The sequence below is a fragment of the Schistocerca nitens genome, chromosome 7, assembly GCF_023898315.1.
Source record: "Schistocerca nitens isolate TAMUIC-IGC-003100 chromosome 7, iqSchNite1.1, whole genome shotgun sequence".
In the NCBI taxonomy this organism is placed as follows: Eukaryota; Metazoa; Arthropoda; class Insecta; order Orthoptera; family Acrididae; genus Schistocerca; species Schistocerca nitens.
The window spans coordinates 450,463,877-450,479,973 of record NC_064620.1 but is presented as its reverse complement, the minus strand read 5'-3'; positions in this window follow the sequence as shown (position 1 = coordinate 450,479,973).

The window sequence follows — 16,097 nt, the reverse complement described above, 5'->3', positions numbered from 1 at the left end:
CATGGCTACTGTCGAGCAACTATTGCAAAATCTCCTTGAACAGCAAACACTTCTAACAGCGGCGATTCGCGATTTCGTCGCGGCGTCAAATGCGGGGCGTTTCTCGTCGTTGGCTGTACCTCCTTTTCCTCCTTACGACGAGACGGCGGAAGACTGGTCTGATTATGAAAAACGTCTTCGACAGCACTTCTTGGCATTTCATGTCACGGACGAACAACCATGTAAGTCTCTGTTCCTTTCCTGGATTTCACCTCAAATGTATCGGTTGTTGTCGCAATTGGCTCCTTTGCAGGATCCTGCATCTTTGTCCTTTGCTGAAATGTGCTCACTTCTATTTTCAAAAACAAACTCATGTGGTAGCCTCTCGTGTTGCCTTTTATCGTTGTCAAAAACAGCCACATCAATCCTATCGCGCTTGGGCTGCTGAACTTCACGGCCTCAGTTACTGACGTTCACAAAGAATCCTATGCCGATTCCATGGTACGGGATGCTGTTATCCGGTCGGTGCCCGACAAAGAAGTTCGGCAACGTGCCCTTCAGTTGGCGAATCCGACTCTAGATGAAGTTCTCTCCATTGCGCAGTCTTTTGAAATTTCTCGCGCCGCTGGGGCGCAAATAGAGGCGTGGGGTGATGTCGGGGAAATACAACCTCTGTGCGCTGTTGACGACGCGTGCGGCGCGTCCCCGCCGGCCGACGTGGCCGCAGTGCGCTCCCAAGCGCAGCCTCGGCCTAGCCGTAAACAACCCGCTAAGAAACTGTAGCAAAACCCCCGGAAACTTCCTTCATGTCCGCGGTGTTTTACGAAACATTCACGCTAGGATTATCCCCAACGTTGGGTTGTGTGTCACAATTGCAAAAAGAAAGGTCATGTGTCTTCCGTTTGCAAATCCGACCGCATACATGATGTTCACGAACATGACGCTGATTCTGATTCTGTGTTGTCTGTCAATTGCACTTCTTCCCTTTCAGGGAAGTTATTCCTCACTGTCCAAATCCTTGGTCGAGATGTTCGCATGCAAGTGGATACCGGTTCCACTGCCACTATAATTAATTCTCAGACGTATCTTCAGCTGGGTTCTCCACTCCTGTCACCTGTCACTCGGCAATTACGGACGTACAATAAACAGAAGATTTCTCTCTTGGGACAGTTTACTGCTGAGGTATCTTAAAAATCCGTCGTTCGCACTGTTCCCATATTTGTGGTTGACCAGAGCAACGCAGAAAATCTTTTTGGTTTCGATGCCTTTCGCGTTTTTGGGTTCTCCATAGATGACCCTCTCAATATTGTCTCTGATGCTATTCCTTATGCTAAACTGGATTCCTTGGCGACATTTTCGTCCCTTTTTCTCCTGGGTTAGGCCATGCAGACAATTTTGAAGCTCATATCACGCTCAAACCCACTGCTCGGCCTAAGTTTTTTCGGGCTCGGCCCATTCCTGTGGCCCTTCGTGATCGGGTAAAACGGGAGTTGGATCGTCTCACTACTTCACGGGTCTTGCTTCCGGTCACTTCCAGTGAGTGGTCCTCTCCTGTCGTTGTCGTTGCTAAGCCAAATGGTGATATTCGTCTCTGTGGCGATTTCAAAGCCACTGTAAATGCTCAATGCCTCATCGACACTTACCCAATGCCCCGTCCTGAAGAATTGTTCACTAAACTTGCTGGAGGCCAGTATTTTTCTAAAATTGACCTGTCAGAAGCTTATCAACTTCCTCTCGACGCTGCTTCCCGGCGGTTTCTGGTCCTTAACACGCTTTTCGGCCTCTATCAATACCAACGCTTGACATTCGGGGTTGCTAGCGCCCCTGCTCTCTTTCAGCGATTCTTGGAACAATTATTGCTCCCTGTCCCTGGGTGTATCAATTACATGGACGACATTGTTGTCACTGGCTCCACCACTGAAGAACATCTTCAAAATCTCCGCACACTTTTTCATGTCTTACAGACTGCCGGTCTTAAGTGTAATCTTCAGAAATCACAATTTTTTCAGGCATCTATCACGTACTTGGGGTTTCAACTCTCTCGGGATGGTATTCGTCCGCTTCAGCAAACTGTCGCTGCGATCGATGCCCTTCCTCGCCCTACATCTGTTAAGGAACTGCAGGCCTTCTTGGGGAAAATAGCATACTATCACATGTTTTTACCATCTGCGTCTTCGGTGGCTCAGCCGTTGCATCGCCTGTTGCATAAAAACATGCCTTTTCACTGGTCCGCGTCATTCGATGTGGCTTTCCAGAAACTGAAGACTATGCTGAAACAGGCCCCGTGCCTGGCTACTTATCGACCTGGCCAACATCTTGTTATTGCCACAGACGCCTCTAAATATGGGGTCGGTGCAGTCCTGGCGCACCGTTTTTCTGACGGTTCGGAACAACCCATTGCTTATGCCTCCAAAACGTTCACAGATGCCCAACAAAAGTATTCTCAAATTGAAAAAGAAGCTTTGGCCATTATTTATGCTCTTCATAAGTTTGGTGTTTTTCTCTATGGCTCAAAATTTCATCTTGTTACGGATCACAAACCACTTGTTTCCTTGTTTCATCCGTCAACGTCACTTCCTGACAAGGCTGCACATCGCCTCCAGCGTTGGGCTCTTTACTTGTCTCGTTTCAATTATGAGATTCATTTCCGGCCAACGGCTCAACATGCAAATGCTGATGCTCTGTCTTGCCTTCCCATGGATCCTGATCAGGCATTCGATAGGGACGAACTTTTGTGTTTCCACCTGGATGTTGCCGAGCAGCGGGTTGTGGACGGGTTCCCCATCACTGGGGACAGGCTGGCGGCTACTACGAGTTCTGACCCTACCCTCTCCCGGGTTTTACGCTGTATTCAGAAGGGTTGGCCAGATCGCCCGTCCGCTAAGACTTCTGATCCGTTGCAGAACTACTACGCTTTGCGCTACCGCCTCATGGTTAGGGATGGTGTTATCCTCCTCTCCACTGACAATGCTTCGCCACATGTCGTGGTACCTGAGTCTTTGCGTGCTTCGGTCTTGCACCTCCTTCACCAAGGGCACCGGGGTGTGTCTCGCACAAAATCTCTGGCGCGCCGTCATGTGTACTGGCCTGGCATCGACTCTGAAATAGCACACATGGTCGCTGCCTGCGGCCCTTGTGCGTCACAGGCCGCTGCCCCGAAGTCATCTTAGTCACCGTGGCCTTCGCCTGAGAAGTCCTGGGAGCGCATTCACGCTGACTTTGCGGGACCCTTTTTAGGTACTTATTGGCTCCTCGTAATTGATGCCTACTCTAACTCCTTTCATTGTCCGTTGCACGTCGCCTACCACCGTGGCAACCACCAGTGCTCTCGCCCGCATTTTTTCTTTGGGAGGCCTCCCCTCTACTCCTGTTACTGATAATGGTCCGCAATTTGCCTCTTCCGAATTTGCGGATTTTTGTGCCCGTCACGGCGTTATGCATGTCATGGCCCCGCCGTTCCATCCACAATCCAACGGTGAGGCTGAACGACTGGTCCGCACATTTAAGGCTCAGATGCGGAAACTTCTGACTTCTTCTGCTGCTGATGAAGCGCTTCTCCAGTTTTTGGCTTCTTACCGTTTCACCCCCATGGGCGACCACAGCCCGGCTGACCTCTTACATGGCCGACAGCCCCGCACGCTACTTCATCTTCTGCAGCCTCCCACCTCACGGCTGCAGGTGCCTTCCCTTGGCCAGTTCACCGCCGACGACCTCGTCTGGGTACGGGGATATGGCAGGCGGCCAAAATGGAGCCCGGGTCGCATCTTAAGACACCGTGGCAGACGCCTGTATGAAATCCAGATGGACACGGGTGTTGCTGTGCGTCATTCGGACCAGCTTCGGCCTCGTGTGCCAGCGACGCCTGTTCCGAATGCCGCTACACCACCTTCGGCTCTGCCTGACGCTCAGGATCTTGGCATCTCTCAATACTCACAATGCAGCCCTCTCACCGTCATCGCGATGCCAGCACAAGAACGGACGCCACCAGGAGACGTGCCCATGCAGGAACCGGATGACCATCCTCTGTCAGAGCAAATCTACTCGCCTCCTCCTCCAACGGATGCTGACACATCGACCATGTCTCCTGTCATATCAACTGGACTTGCCGCAACGGGCAGATTGGTGCAGGGGGCCCCAGCAGATTCGACTCCTACGTCTCCTGTCATCTCTACCCGTTATCATCGGGGACACTTTCGTCCGTACGGGAAGCCGCCTCCTCGAGACTTTACGGCGAGTCAAACAATGCCTATGGACGTTAGCCATCTCCAGGACATCTCCATCAAGACCAGTGCAACAATTTCAAAGGGGGGAAAAGTGTTGTGACTCGCCGATCAAAGCACCGCCGCACAATTACACGCGTCCTCTACGTGTGGCGCTGTCTGCCAGCCATGCAGCAGCTGCGCCACCGTAAGCGGCCAGCCGAGCAGCGGCTGCTAGACTGGGACTCAGTGCTCATTCGAATGCTAACGTGTACACATGTCTTGCTTGTCAACTTACTCTGTGACTTATATGTGTTGTGTAGTTCTGAAATATATTTGTTGAACTTGACGTTATAACAAAATCCTACTCCTGTTATACTATTTTCTGTTACTGTTGATGTTACCCTACATTTGTCTGAACAGATATCCTTATTTCCTTCCTTTTCACTTCACTGACCCTTGCTACAACTATAGTGAGCCTTTGCATTTCCCTTTTCCAAATTCCTAGCTTTCCTACTATGTTCAGACTTTTGACATTCCATTCTCCGACTCATAGAATTTATCGCTTCCTTGGTTATTCCATTTTTTCCTTTTAGTCACCTCCACCGTGACAGTCCTCTTCCAAGATCTGAATAGGGGACTAATCTAGAATCTTTTGCCAATGGAGAGAATATCGTGACACTTTTTCAACTACAGGCCAAATGCCCTAAGGACACACATTGTGTCTTTAATGCAGTGGTTTTCACTGCTGTCTGCAGCCTCACACCATAAATCATTGCTGATTCTTCTGCCCTTTTGTGGCAGTTTCCCACCCTCTTTGACAAGACCATGGGAACAGAGGGGCTGACTCTCCTGAAACTATTTGTAACAAATCCATTCATAGCAATACTGACCCTCCTTTATATATTCGATTTATTTCTTTCAAATCATTTCACAAAAATTTGCATGTATATTTGGACAACACTCATACAGTATTTATTGTCAATGGAGGATAAATAAAATAAGTTAAAAAAATCCTTCAGAGGAGTCAGTTAAGTTAGAGAAAGAAACATATAATCAAATATAGGAAGATGAAGTGCAACAGATGAGAAGTTTACAAGTGCAGTTCAAACAAAATAGATTTGTGGTTATGAGACTTATTTTTCTTACTGGATGTTTGGATTAAATTGAGGACACAACAACTGTGCAGGAGGCCCTTTCTAGACCTGATGAAGAAGAACGAAGACATGCTATGGACAATGGATGCATGTTTTTGGAGCCAGTGATGCTTGTGAATTGTTAAATCTTCCAGAAAATGCTAGTGTCATGCATTGTAAGTGGGTGTAGTAGTAGTAGTAGTAGTAGTTTTTTCTTCCAGAGACAATGTACATTGCATGGATTTTGTCAAAAAATACATAGTATATGTATACACACATATAGGGTGAACAATACTATACAAAATACAGATGTGCATAGTAGACTACATAACATCAGATCACATTGAAATAGCATGTACAACTTTGATTATTTACATTGATGTATGAGAGACTTTTTACATGGAATACACAGTTGATATTTAGATATAACACATAAAATTCTAGCAGTTTTGTACATATTATTTATTTAGATCATAGCAACAGTCAGATAAAAATTACTATTGGCACAGAGTACATAAATATAATTGTTTAGTATGAAGCTATTCCAGGTATTATTTTACACTATAATAGCAGTTGGTCATTAAAAATTTGAATACTGCTTCTTTAAATGAAGACAATTTTTTTATTTATTTTATCTTTACCGGTAGTTTGTTATACAATCTGCTTCCTTGTATGTTTGTTTGTTTCTGCGCCAAAGCCTTGTTAACTCTTTTTATATGAATGTCATTGCACTTTCTTGTGTTGTAAGTATGTAGATCCGAGTTGGATTGGAAATTGTTAATATTTCTTTTTACATTAATTACGCTTTTCTGTATATAGAGGCACAGTAGGGGTAGAATATTCAGCTGTTTAAATAATTGCTTTGAAGGAGTTAGCCTTGAACTGTTGGTAATTATTCTAACAGCTCGTTTTTGTAGAGTGAAGATGGTTTTGAGATTTTTCTTACTATGACCCCAGAAGGTGAGGCCATAGGTAATAGCAGAATGTATATAAGCAAAGTAAACAGCTCTGCTACATTCCCTACTACATACAAAGCTAATAACACGTAAAGGAAAGCAAGCAGAGCTTAACTTATGTGAGAGATACAGGATATCGGATTTCCAGTCTAAATTTTCATCTATATGTACACCTAAGAATTTTGTGGTAGCAACTCTCACAATTTCTTTATTTTGTATTCTGAGATCTAGATCAGAGTGTGACTTTGCTTTCCTGTAATGGATATAATTAGTTTTAGAGATATTTATGGTTAATTTGTTCACTTCAAACCAATTTTGCAAATATTCTATAACTCTGGTTGCAGATGTTGGCAATACCCGGTTTATGTCAGTTACTACAATGTTTGTGTCATCCGCAAACAGGTTTATATGAGTACCATTTACTGGAATCTTGATATCATTTATGTAAAGAAGAAATAGGAGAGGTCCTAGAACACTCCCCTGCGGTACCCCAATTGGCACAGTCTGAATATCCGATCTGTAAACAATACTTTGGTTTTTACTGTTTGTTGTTGCAATTTCTACTACCTGTTTCCTATTATGGAGATATGACTGAAACCACTTTTTAGCTACTCCTCGTATACCGACATATTCTAATTTGTCTAGCAGGATATCATGTTGGACAGTATCAAATGCCTTTGAGAGGTCCAAATTTATTCCTATTGTACTGTTGTTCTTATCTAGCCCCGTTACAATATTTTCAATGAATTGAGTGATGGCTGACTCTGTACTCATTCCTTTGTGAAAGCCGTGTTGGTTTATAGACAATAGATTGAACTTCTTGAGGTAATTTGTAATTCTGTTTTTCATGACTGTCTCTATTACTTTTGAAAATACCGATAATAAAGCTATTGGTCTATAGTTTCCCACTTCATGTATATTGCCCTTTTTATACAATGGTTTTACTTTTGCAATTTTTAATCGTTGTGGAAAGACACCTTCTGAAAATTATATGTTTATGATGTGTGAGAGTGGGTGTTCAAGAAAAATTCAACATTGAGAGTAAAATGCAGTATCATGCTAAGTTAATGGCAAGAGGATTCTCTAGAACTGATTATGATGAGACTTTTTTCTCCTACGCCAAGGTATTCTACACATTAATGGCATTATGTGTTGAACTAGCTTAAAACATCACACATCTTGATGTGAAGATGGATTTTTTGTCTGGTGTTCTGAAACGCAATTTTTCTAAAACTACCTTAAAAGTCTGAACTTTATAATGATAAAGGAAATGTTTTGACATTAAAAAGGGCAATGTGTGGGTTAAAAAATCATCCACATTGTGGAATTAGAGTAATGTTTGAAACTGTTTTTGTTACAAAATGCATAGATTAGAACCTTAAGGAAAAAGTTTTAGTTATTTTGATAGTCTTATACATTGATGATTTCTATACTTTTTCAAATGCTGCATCTGTGAATGTATTCCTGAAAGATAAACAAAGTTTGGATTTCAAAGTGAATGATTTAAGAATAGCTAAAATTTGTTTGTAGCTACATCTTCATACATATTCCACAAGCCACTGCAAGGTGCATGGCAAAGGGTACCTTGTACCATTACTACTGATTTCCTTTCCTGTTTTACTTGAAAATGGAACAAGGGAGAAACAACTGGATATAGGCCCTCATATGAACTCTAATTTCTCTTATCTTATCATCACAGTCCTTATACAAAACCGAGGGAGGTGGCACAGTGGTTAGCACACTGGACTCGCATTCGGGAGGATGACGGTTCAATCCCGCGTCCAGCATCCTAAGTTAGGTTTTCCGTGATTTCCCTAAATCACTCCAGGCAAATGCTGGGATGGTTCCTTTGAAAAGGCACAGCCAACTTCCTTCTCCATCCTTCCCTAATGTCTCATGAAAAGAAAATCTTTTTCTCTTCATGGATTCCCTTTTTAATTTATGAAGCATCTCCGCAATACTTGTATACTGATCACACCTTCTGGTAATAAATCCAGCAGCAGATCTCTGAATTGCTTGAATGTCTTCCTTTAATCCATCCTGACGTCTGCCCCCAGTAGCTGAGTGGTCAGTGCGACAGAATGTCAATCCTAAGGGCTCGGGTTCGAGATCTCGGGCCAGAGATTTTCTCCGCTCAGGGACTGGGTGTTGTGTTGTCCTAATCATCATCATTTCATCCCCATCGATGCACAAGTCACAGAAGTGGTGTCAAATTGAAAGAATTGTACCCAGCGAACGGTCTACCCGACAGGAGGCCCTAGTCACACGACATTTACATTTATCAGTTCTGATGGGGATCCCACACACTCGAGCAGTACAGACAAATTGATTGCACTAGCACGGTCTCCTTTATGGATGAGCTACAATTCCCTAAAATTCTCCCAATAAACTAAAGTCAACCATTCATCTTCCCTACTACCATTCTTACTTGCTGATTCCATTTCATATACTTTGCATTGTTGTGCTTAGATGTATTTAATCAATGTGATTATGTCAAGCAGCACACTGATAATGCTTTATTTGAATGTTAGAAGATTGTTTTCCCTACTCATCTGCTTGAACTGCTATTTTTATACATTTAGAGCACCACGCCAGCTAGAAATCTTGTAGAGGTCTTATTGTATCCTACTACAGTCACTTAATAATGGTGCCTTCTCATACACCCAACATCCTTACCAAACAAACAATAATTACTACTCACTCTCTCCATCACACCATTTATGCATGTATAAAGAATAACGGTGGTGCCCTGGGCACTCCTGATGAGCAATTGCTCCTCAGAACAACATACTGTGTTCTATTATGCCAGAAGTCTTTGAGCTACTCATATATCTGGTAACCTAATCCGAATGCATGACCTTCACTAAAAGTGTGCAGTGGGGCACCATGGGAAATACTTTCCAGAAATCAAGGAATATGGAATCCATGTGTTGCCTGCCATCCATGTTTTGCTGGATATCATGTGAGAAAAGGGCAAGCTGAATTTCACAGGAGTGCTGTTTTCTAAATACATGCTAATTTGTGGATGGAAGTTTTTATTGTATTTCAACTCAGAATGTCTTTAAGAATTCTGCAGTGAATCTGTGTAAAGATATTGGTCTGTAACTCTGCAGATCCAGTCTTTTACCTGGCCTATATAAGGGAGTCACCTGCACTCTTTTCCAGTTGCTTGGGACAGTGTATTGGTAAGAGATTCATGATAAATGCAAGTTGAGGGAGTGGCCCATGCCATAGAGTACTCTCTGTAAAACTGAATCGGATTCTATCTGGATCTGGTGCTTTTCAACTCTTTCAGTTACTTCTCTAGGCTTGAGATGCCTACTTCTATGTCCTCGATAAGGGAGTCTGTACAACAGTCAAATGATGGCATATTGGTATTATCTATGTAACGGGACATTCTCCTCTAGCATTACAAGGGGTGTTTGAAAAGTCGGTGCACAGTCCACGAGATGGCACCACCAGCACGTATCGAGGTCATGTTTAGTTAGTAGCACCTTTGGAAAGAATGCACACCAAGGTTCAGCCATATTGGCCTATTTCTTTGTGTTTGGCATTCGTGTGAATCAAGGAAGTTGAGTGATTGTCAAAAAATGGACAAAAAAGAATTTTGTGTAGTGATTAAACATTACTTTATGAAAGGCAAAACACCTCAGGAGAGTAAAGAGAAGCTTGATAAACATTACAGTACTCTGCATCTTTGATTAGAACAGTTTATAAGTGGTTTCAAAATTTTTGGAGTTTTCATATGCGCACAAGTGATGCTGAACGTTCTGGACACCTTGTGGAAGTTACGTCTCCAAAAATCATTGTTAAAATCCATGATATGGTGATGGATGACAGAAGAGTTAAGGTGCGTGAGATTGCTAGTGCTTTGGGCATCTTGAATGAACGGATACATAATATTTTACATAAACATTTGGACATGAGAAAGCTATCCACAAGGTGGGTTCCTCAATTACTCACACTTGACCAAAAACGGAATCGTGTGAGGTGTTCCAAGGATGGTTTGCAGCTGTTCAGGAAGAATACGCATGACTTTAAGCATTGATTCGTCACTGCAGATGAAACATGGATACATTACTATACTAATGAGACCAAACAATAATCTAAACAATGGGTTACCACGGGAGAATCTGCACCAAAAAAGGCAAAGACCATTCTTTCGGCCAGAAAGGTTATGGCGACTGTCTTTTGGGATTCGCAAGGGATAATCCTCCTCATTGACTATCTGGAAAAGGGTAAAACTATTACAGGTGCATATTATTCATCATTATTGGACCATTTGAAAACCAAGCTGCAAGAAAAATGTGGGCGATTGGACCGCAGAAAAGTCCTTTTACATCACGACAATGCACCAGCACACACCTCAGCAGTTGTGATCGCAAAATTATTGGAAATGGGATTCCAACTCGTTTCACATCCCCCCTATTCTCCAGACTTGGCTCCCTTGGAGTACTATTAGTTCCCCAATTTGAAGAAATGGCTGGCAGGACAAAGATTCTATTCAAAAGAGGATGTGATTGCAGCAACTAATAGCTATTTTGCAGACTTGGACAATTCCTATTATTTGGAAGGGATCAACAAATTAGAACAGCGTTGGACGAAGTGTATAAGTCTAAAAGGAAACTATGTCGAAAAATAAAAAAAGGTTTACCCCAAACATGTAAGTAGTTTTTATTTTTGCGCGGACTTTTCAAATGCCTCTCATTCTTTTCCTCAACATTAGTAGTCAATACCAGTAATATTTTTCAAATTTTGAACAGGTCAATATTATCTAAGCTGTTTTTCTGAACAATTTCATATAATTTTATACACAATATGTTATATTTTAAGCTAAAATTTATGAGTGGGAATTGTTATTTTGGATGTTATAATTGATAAATACTAGTTCTGAATGTACAGTTAAAACTATTTTTTTTAGAAACATTTGAAATTACGAATTATTTGGCACACTTAAAACTTCTATTATTAATTATGCAATCTAGTACTGTTTATTATGTTCATTTCTGTATTCATTTATGAAATAATAATTGAAACTAATAGAAATTCAGTTGTCATGAAAAATTGTGAACCCTTTGAAATATTGTTATGACTGCAGAGTGAAGGAGTTGTAAGCATTCCTCTGATGTGATCAGACATATGTGTTTTGGGCAAACAATGCAATTTTGGCTTTGTTAATGTGAAAATTCAAAAGACTGTGTAATATACTAAAATGTGACAAAGTAAATTAACAAAATTTCTGCAACAACAATCTTCAAAATTATTTAGATCAATTCAACCATAAGGACCTAAAATGTGAAAATTTCAGCTTTAAGGATGAGTCACCTAGACAAGAACTGGAGACAATTCTACAAGAAAAGATAAGTAAACTAAAAAGTTTATTGTAATCTTAATCCTGTAAAATTTTCAGAAAATACTTTGCTTATTGTGGACAATAGCTGCAACTAGGAAGGAGGTGGTAAATTACAAGTGTGGCCCTCAACTGTGATTAATTGACTAATAAAGTTTTGTTTGTCGCTGGAAGTGCTTTATTTTGCTAATTTTTGAAATTTATGTATGAATAAATTTTTGATCACATGACCCAAAGAACCGAAGGCTGAGCAACTAAGCAAATCATATAAATAGAGATGATGCACTGTCAATAATGACGGTCTGGGTCAAATGAAAGTGAAGAGGACTTTACAACTAGAACCAGGGACATCAAAAAGGAAAGATAAGTGCAAACTATCTGTGAAGTTAATTTGTCTTTGGACTTGTGTGCTTGTTAACAAAATGAACAGGGACAAAAGCAAAAGTGCAGTAGAAATGAAAGTTTAGGATTCAGTCAGGGCATGTTTGACCTGCATGACATCATAGTCAATAAAGAAATGGTAAAAACTGATATTTTGCAGTTAATTTTGGCAAAACTAGAGGAAATGAAGGCAGATAACAATTTCAGATGCAGGGTATTGTATTGTATGTTAACCAGGGGCCTAGAAATGATGGAGAGGCTCCATCCCCGCCACAGCTGCAGTGATCCACAATGTCACGATGACTACCACAGTCCACTACTTCACTCCTCCGCTGCCCCACACCAAACCACTCTTTCAGGGTTATTGTGCAGTTCGGCCCTCTATGCCCCACCTCCCCCGGGAATGTGCCCCCCCCCACCCCCCACCTCGGGAATGTCTCACACCAGACGAGTGTAACCCCTATGTTTACGTGGTAGAGTAATGGGGGTGTACGCGTACGTGGAGAATTTGTTTGCACAGCAATCGCCGACATAGTGTAGCTGAGGAAGAATAAGGGGAACCAGCCCACATTTGCCGAGGCGGCTGGAAAAGCACCTAAAAACCATCCACAGACTGGCTGGCTTGACACAAGTCCACCGGGCAGATTCGTGCCAGGGACCAGGCACTCCTTTTCAATCTGGAAAGCCGTTCATTAGACTGCACGACTAACCGGACGGGCAAATTTAGGGTAGTTAGTGATTAGTTAACTGAAATAAGAATATAAAAAAATAGTAAAATGTTCAGAGTACAAGATCAGATAGATAAACTTAATAATCAAGTTTCAGAGTTACAAAATTGTCAGTCATAGGGGTTAAAAAGTGTGAATGAAAAAGCTGATATCTTAGAAAATAGATTTATTGGTTTGGAAAATGAGTTTGTAGCTGAGTCAGTGACACAATCAAAGAACGTTGATGACATCAGAGTTGAACAGAAGGCCTTAGGGGAAAAAGTCAACTAAATATCAACAGTTTAAATCAAAACATTTTAAATGTAGAAAACAATGTAACTGTTTTAGATCAAAAAATTTCAGCAGTTCAGGAAATTTTCATTCACAAAAATCTGTATGCAAATAATGGTACTGCGTGGTCCAACATGATCAAAAGTTTTCCATCGGAAAATTTACATCCAGTGGATTTTCTGCACCATTAAAGAGATAGTTATGTGTGAGGCATGAATAATAATAAAAAGAAATTAAATTTGTTAAAAGATTTCTTGAAGGTGAAGCTCAATCATACATAAATCGAAATTTAAGTCAGTGGGAAACATTTCAGAGCTTTGAGAATTTTTTTTTAAATAAATTGTAGTCAAAAGCTGAACAGGGGAAATCAAAAGTGTATATCTGAATGGTCCTACTTATAGGAATAGGGACGGTACTTTGAAAGAGTTTTGTAAGAACCAACTTAAAAAAAATTAGCACATCTTGTCAAACCATTTGACGAAATGACCTTGACTGGTGCACTTAAAAGGAGATTACCTGAAAGATTGCAGTGGGATTTAGTACATGGACCTGACAATTGTCTTCAACAGTTTTTACAATATGTTGACAGGCTAGATAGGGCAGTAGGAAGAAGTATGTACCATAATAATTGGAATGATAGAAATCACAGTGGGAGGAATCACAGAAACAGAGATAATGGTAACTTTTATCAGGATCAAAGTGTCAATAGAGAGAGAAATTCTGAACATCAGCAGGATAGGAATAATGGGGACAACCACAGGTAATAGAAGAAACGACCATAGAAGTAACTACTCAGGAAATGGCAGTTCACCTCAATGAAGGTCCACAATTTTGAGGCGAGGAAACATAACAAGCACAGGACCCCCAAGTTAGACTTGCAATTAGACAATAATAACAGTATTAATGATCGAGCACATGTATCTGAAATTGAACAGAAGGAATATCAGATTTCTCATTTATATTTTGATCAAAAGTTTTGGGATACTTTATTTAATTATGATTTAGGTGCTAATCACAAACCAGAATGTGAGAGTAGTGGGAATTTTGATGTAGTATGTACTAATGATTTCTTCTCTTGGTCAAAAAACAGTGTTATTGATGTTTGTAAATTAGGCAATGAAAATATTGGATTGGAACTAGGTGGTATTTTTTATGTAGATTTGAATGAGAGCTGGGAAGTAACTGAGTTTGGTAAGTCTGACTTCTGGCTTATTGCAAATAAATGTAGGTGAGGTAAGTGACTTTGATGAGGATGAGACTTGTATTGTCAGTGATGTTGTTGATGAAGAAATTTTGGAGGAAGATGATGATGATGATGATGATGACGAGTAACAGATATTTGTGGAGTTTAAGGATAATGAAGTTTCAGAGTTACGTGTAAATGATGTTGACAATACAGGTAAGAGAAGTAATGATGTAAGTGAGGGTCATGGAATAGCAGTCCAGTCAAAACAGTTTTTCATTAATATCATGCAGAGTAATGATCAAAACAGTAAGGGTAAGGTAGCTATGAGCCTGGAGAATAAAGATGAAAACTTTTTTAAGTTTGTTTTGAGACCAGAATGATGATAACTTAGATAAAGGTGCATTCTGGAATAAGGTGTCTGTGGTTAGTCAGAATTTGTATCCCAATTGGTGGAATGAATGAAAGAGGATCCAAGCAAGAAGTGTAATTTTGACAGTAATGTGTGTTGTGTTCCTTCTGTAACAAGTGATGTTAGTTGTGCCATGGGATCTGTTCATTGTGTTCAGTCTTTACTTGACAACATGAGTATTCAAAGTAATTTCATGATACCTGTAAAGTTGAAAAAACCTTGTGAAGATTGTGTGCATGGAGCATTTTATGAAACTGAAAGTGATCTTTTGCATGAAGTGTCTGACAACAGAGAGGATGATTCAGATTTTAGGTGTCCTTACAGTAAAATTAGGATTGGTCACTGGGAAGGCAACTGTTTGATTGATACTCAATTTGTGGTATATCTGAACAATTTAGAGACAAGATAAGGTGTAGTAAGAATATTGTGGAAATGTCCATTGTGGGTGTAAAGATAAAAGGAACTACTAGTAAGCAAAGCAAATTGGTAAAATCTCAGGTGCTGTTAATTTTTAGTATAGAAGACAAGACCTTTGAACATGGGTGCATAGTGATCCCTAGTCTGGAAGAAAATACACGCTATATTTACAGGTTCATACAACTATATAATCAAGTTTTGTAATAGGTTTGTGCTTTAGAATTTGATACACATATGACATGTGAATAAATGAGTAGATCCTTTTACAATTTTGAAATGGGACAATTCCATTAAATATCTAGTAATAAATTTCTTATTTTAGAATGCTATTAGTGTTACATGCCAATGACCTTACCGCAGTGGTAACACAGGTTCCCATCAAATCACCGAAGTTAAGCGCTGTCAGACTGGGCTAGCTCTTGGATGGGTGACCACCTGGTCTGCCGAGCGCTGTTGGCAAGCGGGGTGCACTCAGCCCTTGTGAGACAAACTGAGGAGCTACTTGATTGAGAAGTAGCAGCTCTGGTCTCGGAAACACATACGGCCGAGAGAGCGGTGTGCTGACCACAAGCCCCTCCATATCCACATCCAGTGACGCTTGTGGGATGAGGATGACACAGCGGCCAGTTGGTACCTTTGGGCCTTCATGGCCTGTGTGGGAGGAGTTTTTTTATTAGTGTTACATATTATTATTATTCCTCTGTACTTTGCAAAGAATAATTAAAATTAATTGTCATGAACTGTTTTGGGTAAAGTCATAGGTGTTGGGGTAAATTGCGTGAAGACTCGTTTTATTCATATGCACTGTAAATATTAGGAATAGTATCTTATAAGTTTCATATGTGAACACTTTTTAATCTGTTCTGACATGAACCCTGTTCACTTATTTTTCTCATTATAGATAGGCAAAACATATGCTGTGAGATGTAAGGGAGGTATTGAACTTACTTGGTACGCAAAACAATGTTCCAGGATTCATGTGAAAGTTAGGCAGGAAGTTACTTATCTGATGGAGCATGTGATGAGAAATCTAGGGAGGAAACTCAAAGGTGTGGGTGAATCCAATCCCACACTCCTGTATGGCTG